The sequence below is a fragment of the Lithobates pipiens genome, unplaced genomic scaffold, assembly GCF_037356315.1.
Source record: "Lithobates pipiens isolate NorthernLeopardFrog02 unplaced genomic scaffold, aLitPip1_a1.2 Scaffold_18, whole genome shotgun sequence".
NCBI lineage: Eukaryota > Metazoa > Chordata > Amphibia > Anura > Ranidae > Lithobates > Lithobates pipiens.
Window position 1 is genome coordinate 298032109 of NW_027507758.1, and position 27107 is coordinate 298059215.

At 42.9% G+C, this 27107-nt stretch overlaps 1 protein-coding gene across 3 annotated transcripts in view; it reads right to left on the bottom strand.

The window, feature by feature from the left end:
* Positions 1–27107, bottom strand: part of CRYBG1 (crystallin beta-gamma domain containing 1) — a 333633-nt gene that overhangs the window by 116954 nt on the left and 189572 nt on the right. Inside the window, exon 1 of one of the 3 annotated variants that reach the window (XM_077487173.1) lies at positions 16447–16458. The exons of the other annotated variants lie outside the window; for them this stretch is intronic. The gene's annotated coding sequence lies outside the window, so the exon portion shown is untranslated. Of the gene's footprint in view, positions 1–16446; positions 16459–27107 lie in introns of those variants that run through there. 3 annotated transcript variants of the gene reach the window in all.

Genomic DNA, 27107 nt, shown 5'->3' on the forward strand with positions numbered 1-27107 from the left:
GCAGGAAACGACAGCACAGCCAGGACAGCGGAAGAACACGCGCCCCCTACCCGTAAATACTGGATCATGTACATGTGAGTGATCCAGCGCAGCCAGGTCACCCTGTAGTCATACATCTACAGTGAGCAGTCCAGAAGTGGTTAATCCGTTGGTCCATATAAGGGTTTATTGACACGGGTGTACCGATCCACACATCGATGCTGTCCTCATCCATGTGGAATGTATAAATGTTCCATGCAGAAAGTCTATTAAAATGAATGACAGGCAGCCAGTTGCATGGACCTGCACAGATCTCCTTGTGCATCCCAGAGTCTATATGTCTGTGCAGGTCTGATGCAAGGATCAGGACACAGACAGGCAGACATTCCGAGACTGACAATGCTACTGTCCATAAGTGTCTCTGTTCCTCCTCAATCCAAAGTGGAGACACTCTAAAGGAAGTGTGATAACTGTCTGGATCACCAGGTAAAATAAAAGTAAAAGTCAAAAAAAATAAAAACAGCCACCACATCTAAGCATTTTGTATTTGGCTTTAACCACATGCTGACGGCTCACAGTAAATATGCTGTGCTCTGGCAGAAGGCAGCTACAGGCACACTAACCCACATGTACGTGACTGGCCTTCCTCTGGGTTTAGTTTGCATGCATGCCCCTTGATGACGTGTTCTGGGCATAGCCTGAGTTTGGCAGCAGATTTCATCCAATGATTTTGGCTGAAACCTGCTGATTGACTGTGTCCAATCACACACAGAGTTCTGTGTTTACAAACACAAAGAACTCTTCTCCCTGAAAAGCAGAGAGAAGAAACAGCCAGATCAGAACATAAAAGCAGCCCACATTCCACATTGTTCAGCTCACAGTTAACCCCTTGATTGCTCCTAGATGTTAACCCCTTCCCAACCAGGGTCATTAGTACAGTGTCAGTTTACAGTATGATCGCTGCTGTATTAATCACTTAAAGACTGAGCCTCTTTTTTAGATGTGTTGTTTAGAAAATTGCTTAGAACTCCCAAACATTATACATTTTTTTCTAACACCTTAGAGAATAAAATGGTGGTCGTTGCAATACTTTCTGTCACACCGTATTTGCGCAGCAGTCTTACAAGCGCCCTTTTTGAGGAAAAAATTTAATTTTTTGAATTAAAAATAAGACAACAGTAAAGATAGCCCTATTTTTTTTTGTATATTGTGAAGGATGTTACGCTGAGTAAATCGATACCCAACATGTCACGCTTCGAAATTGCACCCGCTCATGGAATGGCGACAAACTTTTACCCTCAAAAATATCCATAGGCGAATTAAAAAAATTCTACAGGTTGCCTGTTTTAAGTTACAGTGGTGGTCTAGGGCTAGAATTATTGCTCTCACTCTACCAATCGCTGTGATAACTCACATGTGTGGTTTGACCACCGTTTTCATATGTGGGCGCTACTCACGTATGCGTTCGCTTCTGCACATGAGCTCATCGGGATGGGGCGCGTTTAAAAAAAAAAAGTACTTTTGTTTTGTTTTTTTTTACATTTTTACACTTTTTTTAAAAGGAAAAAAATGAAAATGATGTCACTTTTATTCCTATTACAAGAAATGTAAACATCCCTTGTAATAAAAAAAAAAAAAAAAAAAAGCATGACAGGACCTGTTAAATATGAGATCTGGGCTCAAAGACACCTCAGATCTCATATTTACATTAAAATGCAATAAAAAAATAAAAAAAATTTTGTCATTTAAAAAAATGTAAAAAGAAAAATGGCCCTTTAAGAGCTATGGGCGGAAGTGACGTTTTGACGTCACTTCCACCCTGCAGTGATATGGAGACGGGTGGTGGCAATCTTCCCCACACTTGTCTCCATACCCAGCAAGTGAGAGGATGCAATCGCCTCCGCCGCTGACTATGTGTAAATTCCAGTATATACGCCATAGTTTGTAGACGCTATAACTTTCACGCAATTCAATTTATTTACACTTATTGGGTTTTTTTTTGCCCACACATATAGCAGAATATATTTTGGTCTAAAGGGGTATGGAACCTCGGCTCTCCAGCTGTTTTGAAACTACAAGTCCCATGAGACATTGCAAGACCCTGACAATCACAGGTGTAGTGTCACAGTTTGATGCCTATCACAGGATGGTGCGGAAGTGACGTTGTTGCGTACTGCGCATGCGCGATGCGCTCCAAACGCTCGCGCCGTGCGTTCCAACATAGTTTCGGCAATACAGTTCAGCGAAACCATCACATAATGTTACGGAAGTGATGTTACACACAACACAAACACGGGCCACGTTGTTGCGTACTGCGCATGCGCGATGCGTTCCAAACACTTGCGCCGTGCGTTCCAACATAGTTTCGGCAATACAGTTCAGCGAAACCATCACATAATGTTACGGAAGTGAAGTTACACACAACACAAACACTGGGCCGTTCGTTACAACACTAATACTTCCCTTGTCACCTAGTAGGTTTTGCATTGCTGGGACTTGTAGTGCCTATCCTGAGCTACATGCTTCAATGTTCAGTGTCCTCATCCCTATCCCCATGCTTCAATGTTCAGTGTCCATCCTTATCCCCGTGCTTCAATGTTCAGTGTCCTCATCCTTATCCCCGAGCTTCAATGTTCAGTGTCCATCCTTATCCCCGTGCTTCAATGTTCAGTGTCCTCATCCTTATCCCTGTGCTTCAATGTTCAGTGTCCTCATCCCTATCCCCATGCTTCAATGTTCAGTGTCCTCATCCCGATCCGCAAGCTTCAATGTTCAGTGTCCTCATCCTTATCCCTGTGCTTCAATGTTCAGTGTCCTCATCCCTATCCGCAAGCTTTAAATGTTCAGTGTCCTCATCCTTATCCCTGTGCTTCAATGTTCAGTGTCCTCATCCTTATCCCTGAGCTTCAATGTTCAGTGTCCTCATCCCTATCCCCCTGCTTCAATGTTCAGTGTCCTCATCCCTATCCGCGAGCTTCAATGTTCAGTGTCCTCATCCTTATCCCCCTGCTTCAATGTTCAGGGTCCTCATCCTTATCCCCGAGCTTCAATGTTCAGTGTCCTCATCCCTATCCCCCTGCTTCAATGTTCAGTGTCCTCATCCCTATCCGCGAGCTTCAATGTTCAGTGTCCTCATCCTTATCCCCCTGCTTCGATGAGGACACTGAACATCGAAGCATGGGGATAAGGATGAGGACACTGAACATTGAAGCTTGCGGATAGGGATGAGGACACTGAACATTGAAGCACAGGGATAAGGATGGACACTGAACATTGAAGCTCGGGGATAGGGATGAGGACACTGAACATTGAAGCAGGGGGATAGGGATGAGGACACTGAACATTGAAGCTCGGGGATAAGGATGAGGACACTGAACATTGAAGCAGGGGGATAGGGATGAGGACACTGAACATTGAAGCTCGGGGATAAGGATGAGGACACTGAACATTGAAGCTCGGGGATAGGGATGAGGACACTGAACATTGAAGCTCGGGGATAGGGATGAGGACACTGAACATTGAAGCATGGGGATAGGGATGAGGACACTGAACATTGAAGCTCGGGGATAAGGATGAGGACACTGAACATTGAAGCAGGGGGATAGGGATGAGGACACTGAACATTGAAGCTCGGGGATAAGGATGAGGACACTGAACATTGAAGCTCGCGGATAGGGATGAGGACACTGAACATTGAAGCATGGGGATAGGGATGAGGACACTGAACATTGAAGCACAGGGATAAGGATGAGGACACTGAACATTGAAGCTCGCGGATAGGGATGAGGACACTGAACATTGAAGCACGGGGATAAGGATGGACACTGAACATTGAAGCTCGGGGATAAGGATGAGGACACTGAACATTGAAGCTCGCGGATAGGGATGAGGACACTGAACATTGAAGCATGGGGATAGGGATGAGGACACTGAACATTGAAGCACAGGGATAAGGATGAGGACACTGAACATTGAAGCTCGCGGATAGGGATGAGGACACTGAACATTGAAGCACGGGGATAAGGATGGACACTGAACATTGAAGCTCGGGGATAAGGATGAGGACACTGAACATTGAAGCACGGGGATAAGGATGGACACTGAACATTGAAGCATGGGGATAGGGATGAGGACACTGAACATTGAAGCATGTAGCTCAGGATAGGCACTACAAGTCCCAGCAATGCAAAACCTACTAGGTAACAAGGGAAGTATTAGTGTTGTAACGAACGGCCCAGTGTTTGTGTTGTGTGTAACTTCACTTCCGTAACATTATGTGATGGTTTCGCTGAACTGTATTGCCGAAACTATGTTGGAACGCACGGCGCAAGTGTTTGGAACGCATCGCGCATGCGCAGTACGCAACAACGTGGCCCGTGTTTGTGTTGTGTGTAACATCACTTCCGTAACATTATGTGATGGTTTCGCTGAACTGTATTGCCGAAACTATGTTGGAACGCACGGCGCGAGCGTTTGGAGCGCATCGCGCATGCGCAGTACGCAACAACGTCACTTCCGCACCATCCTGTGATAGGCATCAAACTGTGACACTACACAGGCATGACTCAGAGGTAGAGGCATGATGGGATTTGTAGTTTCAAAACAGCTGGAGAGCCAGGGTTCCCTATCTGAAGAAATTCGATTTATTGACTTTGTAATAGATACATTTTAAAACAGAAAGTAAAAAATATTGTTTTCAAAATATTCAGTCTTTTTTTGTTTATATAATAATAAAAAAAAACACAGTGGTGATCAAATACCACCAAATGAAAGCCATATTTGTGTGTAAAAAATGATATACATTTCATTGGAGTACAGTGTTACCTGACTGAGCAATTACTAGTTATAGTAGCACAGTGCTGAATAGCAAAAAATGCCCTGGTCATGAAGGAGGAAAAATCTTCCAGGGGTTAATTACCAGTGCTTAGTAAATGTATAAAATCCAATTGTATATAGATGTTATTTATTACACTAATCGTTTCTGGAAGAACAGAGTTCCATTGTATGTTTTATGTCTATGCAGGCTAACCTTGACTGCTTCTCCCCACAACTTACCCGTCTTCTTCCCAAACTCCTCCTAGTTTCTAAGTCAGCGGGCCATTAGATGGTCAGCTTTTGAGGACAGCAGTGCGCTTCTCCTATGAGCATCATTGCTGACTACTCCGGACAGAGCGCGCCCTCTGGTGGATAGCCGTAGGCACAGCACGGCGTAATTAATCCCAGACGGAGACAAGTATTCGATTGGAATGTGGCGGGAAGACGATTTTTGTGCAATTTCCCTTTATGGACACGTGCAGGAAAAGAATAGAACTGACAAAGTCCCTGGAGCATGAGAAATAAACCCTCATTATAAGTCCTTCTATGGACTAACGCAGGCACCACACGCTGACACAGCAAGCAGAGTGCGGTAACGGTGTGTACAGGTGAGAGACATTACCGTACACACCATTATATTATACTATACACACCGAGCTCCTACCTTACACAGCGACACATCCCAGGAATGGCGGGGCGGGGAGGAGAGCTGTACAAAGTCCACCGAGCTTTACACTGTCAGTCCTGACACTGACCCCAGACACCGGCCACTGAGCACTACACCGAGCACTCCTCCCCCATCACTACACCTCCTCCCTCCTGTACTGGGAAAGGCACCCACTCCACACTCCTAATCCATACCACACATCACCAGGGGAAGGATCCTCATAGGATCCTGAAGGGGAATCACAATATAAAGGGGCACTCTGATACAAGGGGGGACCCAGATGGGGCCTTTGATGCAAGGGGGGGCCCTGTTATAAGGGGGGACTCTGATAGCGACTCTACAGAGAATCCTTTTATATGGGGTGGGGGGGGGGGGGCTCTAATATAAGGAGGAACCCTGATGGGGGCACTAAAGGAAATCCCAATAGAAAAGGGGGACACAGATGTAAGGGGGGACCCCGATGAGGACTCTAAAAGGAATTCTAATATAAGGGGGGACTCTAATGTAAGGGGGAACCCTGAAGGGGTCTGTTAAGTGAATCCTAATGTAAGGGGGAACTCTGATGGGGACTCTACAGAGAATCCTGCTATATTAGGAGACTCTGATGTAAAGGGGAACGCCAATGTGGACTTTAAAGGGAATCCCGATACAAGGGCCGACTCTGATGTAAGGGGGAACCCTGATGGGGACGCTACAGAGAAACCTGTTATATGGGAGGACTCTAATATAAGAGCAAACCCTGATGCAGACTGTGACAGACCTAGCCAGGACAGAAGCTTTTGGAGGGGACTGAATGCTAGCCTCTTGCTTACCGATCATGGGTCCTGGCCATTACACAGACCTTAAAGGGAATCTTAATATAAGGAGGGACTTTGATGTAAGGGGGGATCCTGATGGGGACTTTGATGCAAGGGGGAACCCTGTTATAAGAAGGGGAGACTCTGATAGGGACTCTACGGAGAATTATTTTATATGAGGGGGGGCTCTAATATAAGGGGGAACACTAAAGGAAATCCCAATATTAAAAAGGGAGACACAGCTGTAAGGGGGGACTCTGATAAGGACTCTAAAAGGAATCCCAATGTAAGGGGGGATCCGGATGGGGATTCTACAGAGAATCCTGCTATATTAGGAGACTCTGATGTAAAGGGGAACCCCTGATGGGGACTTTAAAGGGAATCCGATACAAGGGGCAACTCTGATGTAAGGTGGAACCCTGATGGGGACTCATGTTGTATGGGAGGACTCTAATATAAGAGTGAGCTCTGATGTGGACTTTAAAGGGAATCTTAATATAAGGGGGCACTTTGATGAAAGGGGGAACCCTGTTATAAGGGGGGACTCTACAGAGAATCCTTTTATATGGGGGGACCCTGATGGGGACACTAAAGGAAATCCCAATATAAAGGGGACACAGCTGTAAGGGGGACCCTGATAAGGACTCTAAAAGGAATCCCAATATAAGGTGGGACTCTAATGTAAGGGGGAACACTGAAGAGGACTGTAAAGGGAATCCTAATGTAAGGGGGGGAACCCTGATGGGGACTCAACATCAGAGTCCTCCTAATATATCAGGATTCTCTGTAAAGGAGAACCCCAATGGGGACTTCAAAGGGAATCCTGATACAAGGGGTGACTCTGATGTAAGAGGGAACCCTAATGGGGACTCTACAGAGAATTCTGTTATATGGGGGGGGGGGCTCTAATATAAATGGGAACCCTGATGGGGACACTAAAGGAAATCCCAATATAAAGGGGAACACAGATGTAAGGGGGGACCCTGTTATAAGGGGCACTACAGAGAATCATTTTATATGGGTGTACTCCTATATAAAGGGGGAACCCCGATGGGGACTGTAAAGGGTAATACAGATGTAGGGGGGACCCCGATGAGGACTCTAAAAGAAATCTCAAGGGGGACTCTGATGAAGATTTTGATGCAAGGGGGGACTCTACAGAGAATCATTTTATATGGGTGGACTCTAATGTAAGGGGGAACCCTGAAGGGGACTGTAAAGGGAACCTATAAGATGTATAATGCCGCGTACACACGATCAAGCTATCCGGCGGACTTAGTCTACCGGACAAACCGCAGTAAAGTCCGCCGGACTGTCCGAACGAGCGGACCTGCCCACACACAGGACTTTTCCGCCAGACTAACCGCCGTACTTTTGAAATGAACGGACTTGCCCACACACGGAGTAAAGTCCATTCATTCAGATAGCCGGGACTAGCGAAGGAAGTCAATGTCGCGGCCTTCGGCATCGATATTGACAAGTCGCTAGCCCCGACACCTGGTATGGACTTAAAGGGGAAGCCCTATGCCAAAAAAAACGGCATGGGGGTCCCCCCCAGATCCACATCAGACCCTTATCCGAGCACGCAAATCCGGCTGGTCAGGAAAGGGGATGGGGCGAGCGAGCGCCCCCCCCCCCCCCTGAGCCGTACCAGGCCACGTGCCCTCAACAGGGGGGGTGCTTTGGGGAAGGGGGGGGCGTACGGCCTCCCCACCCCAAAGCACCTTGTCCCCATGTTGATGAGGACAAGGGCCTCTTCCAGACAACCCTGGCCATTGGTTGTCGGGGGTCTGCGGGCGGGGGGCTTATCGGCATCCGGCCCCCCCACCCTATGTGAATGAGTATGGGGTACAATGTACCCCTACCCATTCACCTGTGAAAAAAAAATGTAAATAAAACACAACACACAAGGGTTAAAAATAATTTATTGCACAGCTCCGGGGGTCTTCTTCCATCTTGGGGGGTCTTCTCACCAGACTCCTCAGCTATCTTCTGATCTTTTGCTAGCGGAGGAGCCCGGCTTTCTTCGTCGCCGCTGCCGCTGTCCGGGGGTCTTCTTCAGACTTCGGAGGTCTTGTCCCCCTCTTCGGTTCATCTTGCTGGGCCTCAGCTCCTTCTTCCAGCTCTTTTACTGGCGGTGGCCCAGTCTTCTGTCGCCGCTGTATTCGCCGCCTTCTGTTCTTCTCTTGTTCTGTTCTTGAGATGTTGACTCGTCGCTGTCTCTGGCCGCAATGACAGGGACGTGGCGTGCGGCGACTCCATACCAGGTGACGGGGCCAGCGAAGTGTCAATCTCGCCGCTGAAGGCCGCGACATTGACGTCCTTTGCTAGTCCCGGCTACCTGGAGCCGCGCTCAAAATGAACGGACTTTTCTCCGTGCGGGAAAAGTCAGTTCATTTCAAAAGTACGGCGGACTAGCGCACACACACGTCCGTATTGTCCGCAGGACGGCGAGTCCGGCAGACAAATTTTGAGTTAAAACTACTTTCTAAGTCTGCCGGACTTTTGGGTAAAAAAAACTCCGCCGGAGCCCACACACGGGCGGATTGTCCGCCGGACTTTTCTGCCGGATAGTTTGATCGCGTGTACGCGGCATAAGAGGGAACTTTGATGTAATGGGGGACTCCTTATTTGGAATTCCTTTGCTTTGATTAGTGAAGTTTTTTTCTCTGCCGTTCAAATCACATGCCGATTACTAAAAATCTCCAAGTAAAACTCAATCTTATTTAAATGTAATTTGCTCACTGGCCTGTGAATTTTAGTGAAATAAATACGATATGACCTTCATACTGGGAAGTTTGGGGCCCCAGCCATAAAACATTTTGCAGCACTTTCCTGGCTGTATGGTTCCTGTAAGGCACTCTGCACCCAGGTTTGACCTCAAGAAAATTGTATAGTGTGTATCCAGCTTTAAGGTTTGACCTCATATTATATGGTTTGGGTAAATCTGAAGACAGAAATCTGCAGAAAATCTAATAGTGTGTATGGGGTCTTGCACACCGACATCTCAGCCCAGCTAATGTAAATTCTGGTTTATTTTCCTCCCCCGGATAGCCCAGGTGCTGCATACAGCAGAGTATGATGTCCATTCAGAGCCCTGTGCTGTGACCGTGGCTCCTACATAGATACATGGAAGTTATGTCATCGCGGCTCAGCCATTAAAAGATGGCTACCCATGAACCCGAAAAGAAGACCGGGTGAAGATGAAAGCCCTGTCAGCAGTGACAGTTCACCACTGGAGGGCTTAGTTCTAAGGTGAGTTATTCATAATGTGCCAGTATACAATGCATACCAAAAACATTATCCTGCAGATAGAAGATCGATTTATTTGTTTAGATTTACAGTCTTTACTACCACTTTAATGCTCACAAGGTACATGAGCTCCTTGCCATGTTTGTCATTCATAGGCCAACCCTATGCGTGTAGCGTGATAACGTGTATAAAAAAAAAAAAAAAAGAGCACAATATAGTGTGAATGGTCATCTCTGCGACAGACTCCGGTAGTTCTTATTTGCACCACTTCAAGAGCGTGTCAATATGGCTTCAATAGAGTCCAAAAGAATTACTGCAATATTCCCAGAGTCCCCCAAACTGACAGTAATTAAGGGTTCTTTCACACAGACAGTAATCCTTACTGCCCTCTGAAAAGCGATTTGCGGTGGATTGCTTTTCAGAGGGTGGCAAAGTAGTAGGCATTCAGAGGGTGCTTACACCTGATGCCCGTTTTTGTTTTATTTTGCTTTTTTTAATTGCTAAATGGTCATTTCCCATTGTGCCACTGCAACTGCAAGCCAAGTGTTTGGCTTACAGTTGCAGTGCGGCCCCAATGATCTCAATGGGTGACTTTAACCGATGGTGCTGTATGTCAGACTCTGCAGCATGAGTTAAAATTGCATGTCAGCTTGTAATATTATAAATCCAGTGTGGCAGCAAAACTTTGGCTCAGTCACTTGTTTTTTCTGTCCCCCGGCAGCCAGTGCAAAAGAGCCCTCAGAAAGAGGTATGTCTGTGCTGGAAATTTGTCTTGAATGTGACAACTTAAAGCGGAGTTCCTGGTTCCTCTTCCTCTCCGGTGTCATATTGTCTAATACAGGGATTTTGCTCCCACTTCCAGGCATAGATACCTGAGCCACCCGCCCCTGCAGCATTCTGGGATAAACATGGGTCCCAGAAAAGTGACCAGTGGGATAGCTCAGCGCTAGTCGCGCATGCGCCGCAGGGATCCAGGAAGTGAAGCCGCTTCACTTCCTGAATCCCTTACCGAGGATGGTGGCAGCACCCGACAGCTGAGGGATAGATCAGTTTCGGGTGCCGACATCACGTGCTCCCTGGACAGGTAAGTGTCCATATTTTAAAAGTCATCAGCTGCAGTATTTGTAGCTGCTGACTTTAAAAAAAAAAAAAAAAAAAAAAAAAAACAACAAACAGCCGAACTTCGCTTTAAGGACACTGGCAACCACCGGTAATGCTGGGTGATTCCTTGGCTGACAACTGATTGTAAACAAAGGAACTGGAAATGTTGGCTGATGTCATTATCCAAATGTGGCAATTGCCACATCAATGACAGTATTTCCCCAGCCAGAGGTTGAATGGGGCTAAGAATGCATCATTGATTGCTTGGACACTGTCGGCTGCACGGCTAACTGTGTCCAAGCAATCAAGAATGCTGTGCAGCCCAGAGGCTGAAAATGCACCAAGGATGAAGTGTCCTCTATGAATACCCCAGTGCTGTCCACCACAATGCAGAGGCATGACACAATTCTATAGTGTCTATGAATTCCAGTGACTCTCCACTGCTTTATCATCATAGAGGATTTATTAGTGTAATTTTTATACAGATCAACAGAAATATTCTCTTTAAAAAGAAACTTCATCGCTCTTTACAAAATTAACCACCAAGGACCACCCACCTGCAATGTACCGCGGACGGGTGGCCCGTACAGGGAAAGAAACTTACTTTTACATCACTGTCCGTTTCCAGGTTTAGGGTACATGCATGCACACCCCCCTGCTGCGATTGTACATATCATTTGACATCTGTCTGTCAGCAGGTCTTGGCCGTGATTGGCTGTGTGCAATCACAGCCCAGAGCTCCGTTTCGACAATTAACACAGGGCTCTGTACCAAGGGAACAATCTCTGATTCTTAGCCTTGCAAAGCAGGGCTAAGAAACAAGAGATCTTTAGTAAAATGCAGCACACAATACACAGTGTTAGGCACGCAATTAACCCCTTTGTCGTCCTAGATGTTAACCACTTCTGAGCCAGTGTCATTAGTACAGTGACAGTGTATTATTATCACTGATCACTGTATTAGTGTCACTGGTAGTTAATCAGTCCCCCCCTAGCATCAGATAGTGTCAGATTGCCCGCTGTACTATCGCAAGTCCTACTATAAGTCACTGATCGCCGACATTAGTAGTATCAAAAAAAAAAAAAAGCCTACATATTATATATACATATATACACACACACACACACACATATAGTCTGTGGATGCTATAACTTTCAACAAAACAAAATAGTGGATTGTAAAAGCATATACCTTTTTTTTAAATAAGGCACACACAAATCATCATTGGTGCAGCCAATCTCTTTTAGGACTGTGAAAAGCGATCTGGGCTGAAACATGTTTTTAAACAGTAGTAGAGGTATAGCTGAAAGGCATTCAGGAGGTGATATTGCTGTCTCCTGAATGCCTGTTTTTTTTTTGAGGGGGGGTTGGTGGTGGGCTTTTTCAATAGGAATATTGTGTCGCAAACCAAGAGCCCAGTGGCTTGGGTCATGGTATCGAATACAGTGCTGTGGGTCACTTCAGCAGTGGTACTGCCTGCCAAACATAATAGGGGAGCCCTTATGCAAAAACTCCTGTAAAGCTTACAGTGCGGAGGTACAACTATAAGTTCTATAGGGATAAGGACAAGTCAGCAGGTATATCAATGCATAAACTGACATTGGAATCTGACAAGCAATGTACTTTTAGTAAGCCATTACACAAATGTACTAACCTTCTTCATGGTTAATTATCTGAACATCTTTTACTGATGTAATTGATGGTTTCCTATAATCCTAGTCGGAATTTTCAATATATGACCTATTGAACTCTACCAAATACTAATTGAAGTGCACCTTACAATAATTTTACAAGTCTGTGTGAATACATGTCTGACATGTCACAACAGTACCATGTTCTTTTAGAAGGCTGCATGTTTTATCATTAAAAAGCAGTCCAGTGACCTTGCCTTGGCTGAGACTAGGTTCATACTGTAGCAGGTCTGGGAATGCGTGTAAATCACACACATTACCTGAACTGTAGGCAAAGCACACCACTCTTTAGCAGAAGCACAGGGGCATTATTAACTCTTAAAAGACACCCCATGCATCAGAAAGTGCAGCGCGTTTTTGGTTGCTCAAAGCTGCACAGTACTGCAGCTCCATACAGTTCCATGCAGCTGCAGTTTTAAAAAAGAATCAGTGACTTTTTCTTCACATTTCCCACAGATACAGTAGCCCACTTAAACACGCCTGCATGGACCTACTACAGTGTAAACCTACCCTGAAGTTATATTAGTCTGCTGCTGGCAGGCGCAAACTTCAGGCTTAGTTCGATGCTTTGAACTGAGCAAGAACTGAGAGCGGATACCTGTCAAAACCAGGTACCCGCTCCCCCTTCAAAAGGTGACAAAGCAGAGCTTCTCCTTTTGGGTGGAGGTCCGCTTTAAGTACATGGATCTAGATTTGGCTGGTTCAGCAGGGGCTGGCCGAAATTCCAATCCAAGTATGGGCAGGCTGATTGTACCCAAGTCAATCGATTGACTTGGGTACAATTAGCATGTCCAATTTTTCTTCATGCGATTACTGCCGGCAGCTATAGCCATTAGCAGCAATCATTGTACTCTACCAACAAGGAAGGTTTCCTGCACCCTCCCGCTGGAAGAATACAATAGCATTGTGGGAGGCATTGCCCCATCAACACTGAATGTGACAATAGGGGAATCAAGTGATTTTTTTTTCCTTACGCCCCCCCAAGGTGGAAGGAAAGAAAATTGACTCATCAATGGCTCGCTTTAGTCCAGTATGTGGATGATGCCTGAACAAAGATGGCCTTCTAGATAGGAGAAAAGATGAAGGTATTGTGAGTGGTGTACTATGAGAGGCAATAACAATAAATTATTATTACTTTTATTTGTATTATTATTATTAAACAATATAAATTAAACTAAAAATAAAAAATAGTACATATTATTATCATACATAAAAGTAAAACAAATAAAAATAAAAAGTGTTAAACTTTCACATTACTTAGCATGAATCATATAGTATCTGATGTTATGTCCACTTTCATTAGTGCAATAAATTCACACCTTAGCACAGAACTCAGGGTAACAAGAAGATATAGAGATCATTAGCTTTGGCACTCCAAATTAAGCAAACTACATGAAAGTAGTGAGTAGAGCATATAAACATGAAAGTCTTGTATGTATTATGACACCATAAATGTCACTGACATGTCACTTGCCCTGTTTTCTCTCGCCAATAAACATGCTTAGTACATAAAAGGAACACAGGTTGGCCTCCACTGTCTGAAAACATTAGTTTAGCGTGGTGGATTACTAAGGGAGGAGTAAAGCTGCCTGGGGCTCATTCCAGAGGTGCCCTCCTCCCCATTCCTCAATAAAGCTCCCTCTGGAGATATAGCAGACAGCTTCTCCAACATAGGTGTGCCTTGTAATGTCAATACACTGCTAAGCGAACCTGACTTCCTGCCAGTGTTTTCTGAGATAGTACACAGCAAAACGCTATTCCTTACACAACAGCCTGACCACAACAGCATGTACTGATAGAGCCAAACTTCTGACACTCAGTTTGTTTCACACAACATGCTTCAATGCATCTGTAAACAGCGCAGGAAGAAGTTGCCAGTAAAAGTACAATATCTACTTTGTTTATAGGAGTACTGTGCCAAAACTATGACCTGCAATACGTCACTACTAGTACAGAGATAGTGGAATATGCTTTAAATTTTTCCTTCAGAAAAGGATAGGGAGAAGAGGAAAGCACTGAAGTCTGCCACAGCAAAAAATACGGTACCTTTTCCTCTACTGCTAAACCTACCAAGTATTTGACTACACTACAACTCTTCTCTAAATGGTGCTGGAGCCAAGCGGCTGACCTCCTGTGTTCACAATGCGGCAGAGCAGCTACTTGGCACAGAACCTGGAAACAAATGGAGATCACTGGAGTAGCTGTATCTTCTTCATTTAGATACAGCTTCCAGTATAATCACCCAGGTATGGTCCAAACTGGACAAATGGAACCATGTATAAAATATCCATACCTGAAATACTTGAATTAAAGTCAAGTACCTGAATTTTACCTGTTATCAGCCTCTAGCATCCCCTGTAAAGCAGGGCTTGAGGGCGAGAAGGTGAAGCAGCACAGGAAGCCAATAATTTTTTGTGATAACGAGCATGCTGATAAGAGGGGAGAGCAGGATGACAGACAGTTGAGCTTATCACTATGATGCTTCTTCTTTCACTCTCCAGTCACAGACTGGAAGAGATTCAGGATGGCCTGGGCTCAGTGGAAGTGGGTTGATGCTGGCCCATAGACTAAGTGAAAAAAGAAGTACTGCAGGGAAGAGCTCTAGATTTTAAGTAAATATTGCAACAATTGATAAGCAGTGGTCACACCAATAAGCAAAAATTTTGATTAATTTGTATTCTTTCCTACCAGCCTGTTTTGCAGTAGCTTAACCCCTTTCTTGTTATAAATGGGCCGTGATGACCAGGACCGGTAGGTGACATCATCAAGAGCCCCACGTACCAGCTGCCAATAGCTAACCGTGAGCTGTGGGTAACAGCTTGGTCACGATTCTGGAGGCATCCACGGAGAGCACCCGAGAACAAGACAGCAATGCATATATGTGGCTGCTTGGCAATAAGGCCCACCTGCCCTGTCACGAGAAGGAGTGATCCAAGATGGATCACTTTTCCAGAGGGCATTTATTCACCTTCTGTATCAACCCCTAAAAGACCACACCACAGTTCCACAGTCACGTACGTTACATGTAGTTAGAGGGCGATTGTGCCATGACCCCACTCACTGGGTTGCATTCAGCAGGTAGTACTGTGCGCCAAATATTACAATGGGTGTGATTCTTTCCATGCAACAAAGGATAGGGGCCGCAGCAAGTACACAACCCTATCAGGCTGCCTTTGCAGCCTAAGTGGGAGCAGTAAAAACACAGCTCAACTGCTTGTTTTTAGCCATTCCCAACTGCAAATATAAACATAGCCTCGGAGCTGAAATCCAGGTATGGTTTGCATTGCACAGTTACATTGAAGCACCTTTGACCAATGTAAGTATTCATATACTATACATACCTAAAAAAAAAAAAATCTCAGTGGAAGTGGAGAATCACTGTAGCAGCTGCTGCTACTATGAAAATCCTCACTGGCTTTAACCTCTTGCTGACCACGTAATGCATATGTGCAGCAGCAAGGAGGCTCTATTTTAACGCCTACAAAGGCACACACACACACTAAGTAAGTGGGGGAAATTTACTAAAACCGGTGCACATATAAATCTGGTGAAGCTCTGCATAGTAACCAATCAGCTTCCAGGTTTTATTGTCAAAGCCTAATTGAACAAGCTGACGATATAAACTGATTGGCTACCATGCACAGCTGCAGCAGATTCTATGTGCACCAGTTTTAATAAATCTCCCCCTATGAGTCCATGGCAGCTGAGGTTTCTGTGCCAAAAGTGTGCTGAGAACCCCAAACACAAAGTCAGACAATCCCACTCTCTAGTTATGATTGGGTGCCCATGTTGCCACTGTGCCAGCCAATCACAATGGTCACATTATCCAGAAAACTGTCCCGTTGCACCACCCCTTCCGCCTTAGGACCCATGTAGAGCTGCAACAGGGGCGGGTGGGTAAACTACAGCACATGGTTCTTCCTATTTCCACCTCCATAAAAAAAAAATTAAAACCCGCTGTGGTGAATTCGCCAGAGATTATAGATTTAACTAGATTTTCACTTTCATGTGTTCTACTTTAACTCCTTCCGGACTGTACACTTTATTCACATTTTTCAGCAATGCAAGAGAAATACATTTCCACATAGTGTAATACTGTTAAAACTCTATTAAAAAACAAAAACAAAAAAAAAATTGCACTCACGTTTTCTGGTACTATCACTTGCACTATAGTATGTATGTGTCAGAAATTCTCCTGCTACTCCGAAGAAACACTCAACGGCTGGCATCTCCCGCCCCCTAGTCTTGATGTTGTTCTGTTATAGCACTTGTCCCTGGTGCACTGTGATCTCCTATGCTGTGTGCTCAGCTTTCTCCTCCCAACAGGTTTCATCACTCCTGACCTTTCCAAGACTTTTTTCATAAACAGTCATCTATTGACTTGCAATGTGCTTCTGAACTTGCTAGCAAACTTGGCTACTTCAGAAGAGTCAATTCTCTAGCACAGACCCTTCTTCCTTGCACTGTATAGCCTACTCTTCTGGGACTAGCTAAATACTGTCTGTGCTGCCCCAGCTCCTCTCCCACTCCCCTTGCCTCTCTACAAAACACATAGCAGCTGGCAGAATAGTAATGGAGATATAAAAAAAATTGAGTGGCAGCTCTGAGTCTGCTTGGGCTGCTGACATCACATTCAAAATGGCAGCACCCAAGAGAAGTCTCAGGGCTTTTGGAGGTATACACAAGGAAGATGTTAATTGGCAAATAACAGATAAATTACATTAAATAAAAATATATAATTTTATGGGAAGATTTTTGGTGAAATGTATGGTCTGTTGACAGGGTCTCTTAAAGTTTACGTACACACAAAACCTTTTTATTTTGGATGGAGCGGGGAAGGATTAGATCCTTTAAGATTTTATTTCTGTCCATGTCCTCACTGGGGAGATGTACTCTTTTTATTTGTCTTGGTGACCATTGTCCATAAAATAGAAAATCAGAGGAAATTCAAAATGTTAGCTTTTTCACCATAGCTGGAGTTGAGTGTATACCATCCAATATTTATTTTATAGTGCCATTAATGTGTGCAACCCCTTATATATTATATACTGTATATTCATTCCAATAGGGGAAGTCTCCACAAAATGATGGGTTTTCCTGTCTCTTTCCCTATTAGAATAAATACAATATTCAATTTCCCATTGCCTTTCAAGGGCAGAAAGTGAAGAGAAAATTTCCGGACACAGGCAGCAACAAATAACCTAATACAAATAAAAACAATTTTCCCTACTCTATCCAAAACTAAAAAAAAGCTTTGGCTATACTTATAAAAAGTGGTTGTAATCCCTCACATATACCCAGTGAAGTGATTGGCCTCAGATGATACAGAGATGAAATAAATCTCCCTATATAAGTTGTTCCTGCATTGCAGTTTTCTCTTCTCTACATCCATTCAAAGTGCAGAATTTCTAAAGCATGTGTGAACTGTCAGAAAGAAAGAGGATGGGCACCTGAAATTACACACTGAATATCTCAGTGAGAAGAAGTCGGAGCTGATTGGAGGGAAGGGGCACACACTCCCTTTCAGCACACAGGTACAAAGCTGATGGCGTCAATCACAGGGAGTGTGCTGGAGATCCCTCCAATAGCATTTTTTCTTTTGGTTTCCGGGAAAAGCAATCAGAACTGATTCATGCAGATAGCAGAGGAATGGGGCAACAGACAGAGATGACACTTAGTGCTCTGGATTTAGATAAGTACACACTATTAAGGTATATGCTTTGTTTATATTTTATGTCTGAGGTTTTTAACCACTTTAAGCCTTTTTTTCCCCCAGCTACACTTTGGAAATTTACAGAGTTTTTAATTAGAATTACTTTTATTCAAACAAATGTTATTTTACAGTCCCCTCTTGCCATTTACAATAAAGTCAATGTAGAATCATTAAAAAAAAAAAGGATTACAAAATGTTAAACTGTAAGTTAATTATTAATTCATTGTTGTTCAATGTTCTGCAAACCCTTGAGCAGCTGTAACTGTAGAATGTACTAAACCTGAACATGTGATTTACATAAACAGCCAGTTGCCAATGTTAATGACATGACACACATTTCAAAAATAGGATACAGCACAATAATAAGGCAAAGTAAAAAACATATTACACCAATACCTAAGCAACATTAACAAATTCTGGTCAGTTCAAATGATCATCTTGCTTTTTGAGGTCAGTGGCACTGTGAACTCATTTTTTTGTGGATGAAATTATAAAAAGGAAAGTTTATACCCAAGGACTGGTATGCATCAGTAAAAAGTGAGCATTAACCACTTGCTGACCAGGCCTTTTCTGGAACTTTTTGTTTACTAGTTAAAATCCGTCTCTTTTGCTAGACATACACACACACACACACATATATATATATATATATATATATATATATATATATATATATATATATATATATATAATTTATTTATTTAGTAGAGACTCTAGAGAATAAAATGGGAATCGTTGCAATATTTTATGTTACAATGTATTTGTGCAGCGGTTTTTCAAACGCAATTTTTTTGGAAAAAAATATACTTTAATAATCAAAAGGAAAAAAATGTTTTTTTGGACATTTTGACTTAACCACTTGCTTACTGGGCACTTAAACCCCCCTCCTGCCCAGACCAATTTTCAGCTTTCAGCACTGATGCACTTGCGCGGTCATGCAACACCGTACCCAAATGAAATTTTTATCATTTTTTTCCCCCACAAATAGAGCTTTCTTTTGGTGGTATTTAATTACAGCTGGGAGTTTTATTTTTTGCTAAACAAAAAAAGATGCAAAAAAAATCATGTTTAATAGTTTGTTATAAAATTTTGCAAACAGGTAATTCTTCTCCTTCTTTGAAATGCGCTGATGACACGGCACTGATAGGCTGCACTGGTGGGCACTGATAGGCACAGATAAGGCAGTACTGATGGGCACAGATAAGGCGGCACTGATGGGCAAAGATGGGCACAGATAAGATGGCACGGATAGGTACCACTGATAGATGGGACTGATGGGCACTGATAGGTGGCACTGGTAGATGACACTGATGGGCACAGATATGTGGCATATGAGGTGCAGCACTGTTGAGGCAGATTGTGGGCACTGATAGGTGGCACTGTGGGCACTGATAGGTGGCACTATGGGCACTAAGGGGTGGTACTGATGGGTGGCACTTTTACTTTAATTAGGTTGCACTGGCAGGGGGCAGGTTGGCACTGATGACTTTGCCGTGATTGGGACTGAAGTCCCTCTCATGGCCGCTGGTGATCGGCTTTTTTTTCTTCTCCTCGCGCTGTCAACGCGAGGAGGAAAAATAGCCGCTTACCGTCTCTGTTGTGAACACATGATCAGCTGTCATTGGCTGACAGCTGATCACGTGGTAAGGGGTCGGGATCGACCCCTTGCTCCGTTCTATGATCAGGCGAGTCTCAGACTCGCTGATCACAGAGCGCGCCGCGCGTGCGCCCCTCAGGGGGCGCGCAGGTCGTTCATGCACGGGACGACGTCAATAGACGTTGTCCCGGCAAAGCAGGTCCGCGCTGTAGCCGTCATTCAGCTATAGCGTGGATCTCAAGCAGTTAAACAAAAACAAACATAATGCGTTTATGCCCATGAACCAGAAGGAACATAGGGAGGTCGCTCCGGGCCTTCATGGCATAGAGCCGAGTGGGAGCCATCTTGCCCTCACTTGACTTGCTGCCCAGCAAACGGCCGCATTGGATCTCTTCCGGGCATTACCGACGGCTCCAGTAATCCCGAAAAACAACCAGGAAGCGGCAGGAGGGGGCACCTCTCCCTCTGCCTCTAAAAGTGAGCCTGTGGGACCACTTATCGGACAGGGAATAAACCATAGTAAAATTATACTGGGGTTTTGCCAGCTACCTACTGCCATTGCACCGGTTTTAAACATCAAGTAAATTACTTTTTTTTTTATTATATATGGGCTGGTCAGCAAGTGGTTTTAAGTAGAATATACTTAAAGAACTCTGGGCAAATTTGTTGTTTTTCCATGCAGTGGGGCTGTGCCCACACAGCATGGGTTACCTTCTCATTTTGTCCAGGGGCGCAAGGAAAACTATACTTGTCCGATCCTTCAGAAAATAACGCTCTCCGCTTCCAGCGGTGGGCTATTCCTGCTGCCCTCACATTAAGGCCTATGAGCGTGATGATGCCAGGAACAGTCCATGCGCTAGTATGCGGAGCAATGGGGACTGGTCTTGTGCTCTGAGGATACACTGATTAGGTAGGTATATCTCTGCTCTCCTCCCCCCTAGACAAAAACAAGCAATTAACCCATGCGGTGCAGGCACAACCCCAATGCATGGGGAAAAGTTTTTCCTGGAGTTATTCAATAGCACATAGTGGATCTACAGGTCAAGCATCTGGTCTACCTCTACTTTCTAAAGCTCACCGTTGACCAAGTATTATAATAGACAGTCTAACAGAAGTCTGATTGTCCAGCACTGAGTATATAATACTGTATATAAAGTCACTTATATGTGAAAGGCCTACATTTTTTTACCATAGTAGGTTAATGAGCAAAGCAACACTAGGGTGTCTGGGAAGCAAGAAAAACAAGCAGTATCCCATTGGTGAAGTCTAGTAATATTTATGAAACACACATAACTGACAGATGGTATGGGGGATAGAATACAGGAAACAACATACAATTAACAAAGGCTTTTTATAAGCTGCATATATATTAATAATTCAGCGTCTTGATAAAGGTGGGATTGCTTCACTGTTTGTCTTTGTCAGATCCCGCTAGCTGCACTGGTGACACATAAGCTTTAGTTGAGTGCTATTGCCCTAGGGGGTATTCAATGGGGTATTCTTGTCCTGCAGTCACATATACGAGTTAAAGTAGATTTCCATTTTTGCAGTCAACTTTGAGAAAACTCCACAATATTGCCTGTCATTTGTTCCCATTCACACACAAAAAAACAAAACAAAAAAACATTATTAAATATTTCTTACCATTTAGATGTTTCGGAGGACAAGGTATCATGGCAGATTGCAAGCGTTTCTTTACAGTTTCACAGTGTCATGTGGACAACGTGAAACAATTTTTAACTCTTTGATAAAAGAGACTTGGGTTGATTTACAAAACGGAAATAGACTGTGCACTTTGCAAGTGCAGTTGTATCAATTTCTCCCCAGAGCTTAGTGAAGAAAAGAAAGCTTGATAGGATTTTTAAGCACCTAAAACGTGCTTAAAAAGTTAACCAGCATTTATTTTTATTTTTTTTAACTATGCTAAAACAATGGGAACAGCTACCAAAAATAAAGTATCCGTTATACCAATTTGACTGCAAAAGTGGAAACACAATTTAAGCATTTCTAATCAAGTATTCGATAATGAGCTGCACTTTATATTGTTTGCAACGCCTACAAATTTTTAACAGTTGGTTGGAACAATAGTTACTGTTCTGTGACTTTGTAGCAAAGCTTGCACAGAGAACATGTTTGCTCTTCTGACAGTTGTAGGCTTTTGATGTAGAATAAAGTACTAGGCTACAATACAGTACAAAATCATACACTCCATCTGAGCAGTACTGCCAAGAAAGTCTCTGAGACAGGCACCAGTGTTAGGCAACTGACTAGTTACTATGCACATCTGCACCCAATTCTGTGTGCTCCATTTTGTTAAATCTCCCTATGTTGCATGAGCTGACATGCACGCAGGGCTTAAACGCTACTTTTGCGGGCATTTGATGTTTTTATTTTCAGCCTGTAAAGGCACATCCATGTTAGCCTTTGTGTTCATGCACATTTAGAGGCATATTTAAAAAAAAGCTGGAAAAAAAACATCACCAGTGCATTCAGGAAGGGAGCTTTTGAGCAGAAAAAACACTTGACGCAGATAAATGCTTCCATCACAGATACCTTTTAATGCTTAAGTCAATTTCTTTTACATACTGTACTTGTTTTAATTTCCAGGAATGGTCAGCGTGTTTTATCTGGTGAGATAAATCATTTCCCATAGTACCGTAAGTCCTTTTAATGTATGGCCATAGCCTCTATAAATTACAATCTGTGGTCATAACCTCTATAGATTACAACTCAAACATTTCTATAATGTTGGGTTAAACAGCTTTGCCTTATTTTATATAGCTAATGACTAATACAGATTGCATATTTGACTCATTTTTGAAGCAAAGACAATGTGATCCTATATAATCCTTATGATTTTATATGTAAACAAAGATGTTCACTCAAGCCAAAAGATTTTCAGTAAAATCCCTATGCTACTGACAGAATACGTAATGTCTTTTATTTGGTTGCTAGGCATTTTCTGAGTGTAACTACATTAAAATTAAACTCACTGTGCACTAGATAGTTTAAACCCAGTGACTCTAGCAGGATGAGACAGTAGTGAGCACAATAACTTCAAACATACAACACAGGGGAGGATCTGGCATTCAGGGAGGTATATAAAGTAAGAGTATATAATATATACTGCAAATCTGATGGTCCACAATTATCTGCCCTCCAACTCGTGTTAACCCCACTGCGCTTATAGATATATGAAAAACTAAAACGGCCGCCTACAACACACCAAACATATATCTGAATTTCTACTTCTTATCACCATAGAATAAATAGCGGCGCTCTAATATAACCAAACCACTAATGTGATGTGTACACAGTGACCTCCTATATTACCTAAATAATGTGCAACACGTGATTTTTTAAGCATTCACTACATATCTCAAAAAGTGACTCATATTAAGTGATAAGAATATATAAAGATCAAAAAACAAATATCAAAAGCAACACACTTCCTGTGAAGACTGTGAGCGACTCAAATGAAAGTTAAAATGAAAAAACATAAAAATTAATGAAAAAATAAATAGACACTTATTCATTTATTTTCTCATTCATTTTTATATTTTTAAATTTTGAGTCGCTCACAGTCTTCACAGGAAGTGTGTTGCTTTTGATATTTGTTTGATGTTTTTTGATCTTTATATATTCTTATCACTTAATATGATACTTTAAGATATGTAGCGAATGCTTTAAAAATCATGTGTCGCACATTATTTAGGCAATATAGGAAGTCACTGTGTACACATGACATTAGTGGTTTAGTTATATTACAGTGCCGCTATTTATTCTATGGTGATAAGAAGTAAAATTCAGATTTTATATGTATATAGAGCTGCACGATTAATTGTTAAAGAATCGAGATTGCGATTCTACCCCCTCCCAATTTGAAAAAAAGTATTTCTTCAAATCAATGCAGAGAGTTCTCTGCTCAAGCAGACAGCTGTCCAAAAAACAAAACAAAAAAAAACAGGCAGCCTGCTAAGTTTCTCACAACATCGCTAAAGAGAAACATTGTAACATTTGGCTCTTTTAGATCAAAGGGATAAACTTCTGTCTGTAAATAAGGTCAGCGTAACCACTTAAAGACTAAACCTTTTCTGGACATTTGTTGCTTACAAGTTAAAAATCTGTATTTATTTTTGCTAGAAAATTGCTTAGAACCCCCAAAAATTATATATATATATATATATATATATATATATATATATATATATATATATATATATATATATATATATATATATATATATATATATATATATATATATATATATATATATAATCTCACACACACACACTTTTTTTTTTAGCAAAGACCCCTAGAGAATAAAATGGTGGTTGTTGCAATATTTTATGTCACGCTGTATTTGTGCAGCGATCTTTCAAATGCAATTTTTAAAAATACACTTTAATTAAATTAAAGACTAAAAACAGTAAAGTTAGCCCATTTTCTTGTATGTGAAAGATGGTGTTAACCCACGAGAATTTATTTTATTTTATTTATTCTAAGCAAAAAAAAACATAATTCTCATTTTAGCCAGAATCATGCAGCTCTAATATAGAACACACAACAAAAAAAATACCTTTCACATTTAACACAAACTTCTATGAAGAGCTCCAAGCAAACATCTACTTTGTTTCAGCTGCCAAATGATTGCTGATAAAATTGGTATCCTGACCTTTGTCTATTGCCGTAACAAACACCGCCGTGCCCCTATCCTGTAATTGGACAGTTTAGGAGTAGCAAAAGAATTATGAACTAATCTTTATATACTTTTATTTGCTCCCTGTTCCTCCTCCTGTGAGCATGTACAACCACTTTTACCTACAGGTAAAACTATACCTGTAAGTGCTTAAAATATCTCCTAAACTGCCACGGTTTAGGAGATATTTACAATAAAGCCGTGCACCGATGTCTACGGCGCATGCGCACTTTAGAAAGGGCAGATCGTGCCATTTCTAAAGGGGGTCATGCCGTGATTGGCAGCTCCCGCATGCATGGAGTTCGTGGCCCCGGGAAGGAAGAGGGGTGAAGATGGATGCTCGCTGCTAGTGGGGACAGCGGTGATATCGCAGGCTTCAGTTTCAGTTAAGTAACAAATAATGGGCTACTATGCGATGCATAGTAGCCCATTATGCTTTGCCTTTGCAGAGAAATAAAGAGGAAGTAAAAACCATCAGGGTTTACTTCATCTTTAAGGTATACTTAAAGGGATTGTAAAGGAAATAACAAACATGTCATACTTACCTGTTCTGTATAATGATTTTGCCCAGAGCATCTCCACTAATCGGATCCCCTGCTGGTGGTTCTGGCTCCTTCTCTCTTGGCGAGTGCCCCAACAGCAAGTCGCTTGCAAAGGGGGCACTTGGGCATGCTTGCTCCAGATCCAGCTTTATGTGTTCATGAGACACACAGAGCGGGGCTCGTCTCCACCCCTCACTCCCTCATTACTGGCTCTGATTGACAACAATGTGAGCCAATCAGTGTCTCAAGATAGTATGCATTTAGGGGGAGCTGCATGCAGAAGGTTTTTTACCTTACTGTAGAGAATTCAGTAAGGTAAATAACCTTCTGCCTTTACAGCCACTTTAACTTTATTAAATGGTGCTGGCTATATCTGTCTGGAGCTCGGCTTAAAGCGGAATGCCTGCCTAACACGAACTATTCTTAAAAATGTCCCCTTCCTGCACCTGCTCCCTATATACTTACATGTATTTGAATCTGTTTCGCGCACAGTCAACTCCAGCTCTCCTGTCTCAGGGAGTGATCAACAATGCCTGTGAATTCCTGGAACCATGACGTCACTCATAGGCAGGCACCCATGGCCCAGCTGTTGTTGGTGCTTCCTCCTCTCCCCTGCAGCCAGTGCTCACTGACACAGCTGCAGGGTCACATAGCTAGACCGCAGCAGACTGAAAAAAGGTAATTATACGGATCTTTTTTTATACAGATTAGGCATGATAGGAAGCAGGAGGGGGAGGGAACATTTTAAGCATAGTTAGTGTTGGGCAGGAATTACACTTTAGGGGCCCATTCATTGTTCATGCACGTTGTGTGGTAATATGCTGTGCATTGCGCTAAGGCAGCTTATGCAAAATGCATCACAACAGATTTAATATAGTACTTGCTGCACGTTGGTTACACAACAGATAGTGGTACACTGTAACATAGGTGTGTTGTGGAAGTTGTTTGGGGTGTAATGGACTAAAGTACCTACTGGCTCTAAATCCCACAGGATCTCCTCTGGTGGGATTTTCTTTAAGAGCTCCCAAACCTGGTCCCCCATCTAACAATTTTATGCTTTCTTGCTGTAACAAAGGAATCTCAGCTTACCTGTTTAAATGTATGTGCTGTAATGCAATAAAATCATGCAAGGCAAAGGTTAAGAATTTCTTGCTTAAGTCTTTTCATATGATTAGCCCCGGAAATTCTACAAAAGTAATCAAGCTGTCTTCGTTCCCCAGACATTTTACCTAAAAGAATTTGAGCAAATACTTTATTGCACCAAATACCTATTTTTAACCTATTAGTCACAAATATCTCAAATTCCTTCATTCAGTGAAGAGGTATTCACATCTGCAAATCAAAGATACAAATGTCACCCAGCTACAACTGCCAAAGCAGTGGAACATACAAAGCTCTACAAAATATTCACAGGTGTTTTATGAATTTACATAAAAATAAAGTCCCTGATATTGTATAGTCCATTTTGATGTCTTTAAAATAGCCACGCATCAGGGGGTTTCTGAGCCTTAAAGGGGTTGTAAAGGTTTAATTTTTTTTTTTTTTTTTAAAGAATAAACATATACCTACCTCCACTGTGCAGTTCATTTTGCACAGAGTGGCCTCAATCCTCGTCTTCTGGGGTCCCTCTGTGGCTGTCTCGGCTCCTCCCCACAAGAGCCAACCCCACTCTGGGAAGTGCTTTCCCAAGGGGGTTAGCTTGCGGGCGCGCTTCCGTGTGATAAAGTCGGCGACAATAGCCGCCGACTGAATCCCTCGGCCACACCTCCGGCGCGCAGCGTCATTGATTTGATTGACAGCCGTGGGAGCCAATTGCTGCGCTGCTATCAATCATCCAATGAAGAGCTCACAAGAAAGAGCTGGGGAAAGCAATGCAGGATCGCGCCCAGGGAGATTCGGGGCTCAGGTAAGTAAAGAAGGGGCTCTGGGGGCCGGAGAGTGCAAGGTGTTTTTTCACCTTAATACATAGGCTGCATTAAGGTGAAAAAACACGAAGCTTACAACCCCTTATGAATGAATGCCTCCTATTACTTTTTGTATCACTTGACCCTCCCTCCTAAATTGCTAGCTCTAATGGGCAAGGCCCTCTGATTCCTTCTGTATCTAATTAAAATATATTGTAACTGTACTGTCTGCCTTCATGTAGTAAGGCGCTGCGCAAACTGTTGGCGCTATATAAATCCTGTATAATAATGTGTCAAGTGATTCTCTTCTTCTTTAGACTAACATATTCAATATTTTATGCATATGGAT